Source organism: Atta colombica, unplaced genomic scaffold, assembly GCF_001594045.1.
Source record: "Atta colombica isolate Treedump-2 unplaced genomic scaffold, Acol1.0 scaffold112, whole genome shotgun sequence".
NCBI lineage: Eukaryota > Metazoa > Arthropoda > Insecta > Hymenoptera > Formicidae > Atta > Atta colombica.
The window spans coordinates 748,812-751,547 of NW_017259198.1; the positions used below are offsets into that span (position 1 = coordinate 748,812).

At 31.4% G+C, this 2,736-nt stretch overlaps 1 protein-coding gene across 1 annotated transcript in view; it reads left to right on the forward strand.

The window, feature by feature from the left end:
* LOC108694080 (mucin-5AC-like) overlaps positions 1-2,736 on the forward strand; it is a 13,360-nt gene that overhangs the window by 361 nt on the left and 10,263 nt on the right. The window lies entirely within an intron of this gene.

Genomic DNA, 2,736 nt, shown 5'->3' on the forward strand with positions numbered 1-2,736 from the left:
AATAATAAAATAAAGAAATTCCTACATCCATTGTGTATTACTAGAGTTTTAATAGGTTCAATTGAAAAATTAGATTATACAAAAAAACATGATAAAAACATAATAGTTTAAACATAATATAATTCTCGTAATATATTGTAATTTTTAATGTATTTACAAATATCTGGATTATTTAACAAAAAGGCGATGTGCGTTTTGACATTAATGAAGGCAGTAATGAAAAAAATTTTAAGTTTAATAGATAAAATAAGTATATTTCATAGCCATGTCCCTCGTGATTCGCGGACTTCGTTCTTCAACGAATCAATTCACCGGCGATGAATCGGCGGAATAAAAATTCCTTCTTTTGAGTTGGACGCGTCATTCTCTTTTTGTCGTTCTTTGTCTTCCACGGTCTGGCATTTAAAGGATCGATGGGAATACGGGAATACAATCGGCGAAACGGCATTTACTGGCACACCATTTTGATGGTCACCGCCCATCAGCAGTGGACAAACGATTAATCTCCACTGCGCCACCGCTGCGTGGGATTATTCAATATTTTTATTTATTATTTCCCCTTATCACCGGTATTCATCCGTGCTGCTAGCCGATAATTACGAACCAATCGTGTATCTATATCTCTAGCAGCGTGGGAGCGCCGTGGCATCCTGTCGTGCGCGGATAAAGTCAAGGATTCGCTTCCGCGGCGAAGATGAATCCGATGTAGAATCGCTTGGTCCAGGATTTATGGCCGTTTACTCCACGCTTCTCTTCTGCGTCGAGAAGCACGGCACAATTTGCGGTACAAGAAGATCGATGTTGTTGACTCACCGGCCATTCACGCAGCATTTGTCACGCGCTTGTCGTTGCCTCTCATCGCGGAAATATGGAAATTTTATTTTCCTTCACGGAATTTGCGTAAAAAGGCTTTAGAGAAACAGCATGTTCAAGCCACATTTTCAGGGAAAATCGTAAATCATACTTGACTTATATTTATTAATAAGCTATATCGATTTCTGGATTGAATTTTTATATAGCCTTGTTAGGGGAATACAATACATTTAATTATATTAATTAATAATAATTTCTTAATAAAAAGCTTTTGTATATTGATTGTTTATCACTTTTTTCAAGGACTAATTTTAATATAAATCTTAACTTACTTTATATGGTACAGGCAGAAATTTAATTTTATTGTTAATAATTAATAAATTAATAATTCTCTCTAATAATACTTAATGATGCAAATATTTATAAATAAAAAGATTTTATGTAAAGAAGAAATAATTTATATTATTTATAATGATGGAGAACTGAATTCAGAAAAGTACAGAAGAAAATGTATAAATATATTAATTAACGATTTTTGATGCTGATTAAAACTTTCTGAAAAATGTATCACGTTATTGTCGCAAATTCGTATTTTCACAATAATAATTTATAGTGTAATGAAGAGATATATTAGATTAACTGAAGGAGCTGAATAACGTTTGAGAAACCTCTCAACGTAGCGAAGTAGAAAAGTTCACGACTACTTCTGTGGAAGGAACGCGCGATTCGATATCCGGGACTTAGTGCAAGTATGCGCGGAAAATTTTTCATCACCATGAAAGTTCGTCGCTTACCTTCGCGAAACTTTGCACGTTTTCCGTGATCTCGTAAAGAATTTCGCGGAGCAAGTTACGACTTTGTCCGTATCACTTTTTATCCATCTTTGTTATTCTGTCGCATCTGTCTTTCTCTTTCTGCATTTTCCAATAATGTTCCGTATGACTTTGTATTCAGCACCATTGAGTTTCTTCTTTGAGATCTCAAGGTATTTGAAACCTAGGATCATAGTCAGATTATTAATTCTTTTTCTGAAAAAATTATTTTTTACTCACAATTAATAGTTATTTCTTTGAGACATTCACAAATAATTTATTCCCAATATTATAATGTTTGGGGCGGGTTCTATATAAAATATATAGAATCGCCTTTAGTTACCATCTATTATATTAAATCACTGTGCGAACTTCTAATATTGGTATGTCAAACAACAAAACGATGAGGTCTAGCGACCTATGACTCGAGTTTTTACGCTTATGTAATGTGTCACAGGTATCACGCGCTTTCTCTCTCAACTATAAATTCTTTGATAAATTTTCTTGCAGCTCTTTGCGATTGAAAGGCATAACTCTTTGATGTGATTCCTGACAATTTTCAGAAGCACGTATTTATAATCAAAATTAATTTAAAATTTCTTAAAAGGTAATTTATATAACAACTAATTTAACAATGGAAAACATGACTAAAATATTCTGATCGAAGTTTCTTTCAGACCAAATAGTTTACTAAAGACAACTATTTTCCATTTTTAATAGCAACAAATATTTTTTAAACTTTCAAATATTCTGAAACATTTAAGTTATAAAATATTCAATATTATTTATTATTATTATATTTATTATTATATATAAAAAGAGTTATATTAATAGTTACATAAACTTTTTAAATTTAATTAGTTCTTTTAATTCTCAAAATTATGTTTTATATTTTTAATACGTTATTATGTATGTTTCCGTGTCGTCTTTGATATCCAACACGTATTCAATTATAATAGTTATAAAATTATAATATAATGTGATAACCTTATTGTTGTTTTTCTTTTGATTAAATTATGTTTTATCTTTTTAATTTTATATATGTTCCGTACAGAGAGAGAGAGAGAGAGAGAGAGAGAGAGAGAGAGAGAGAGAGAGAGAGAGAGAGAGA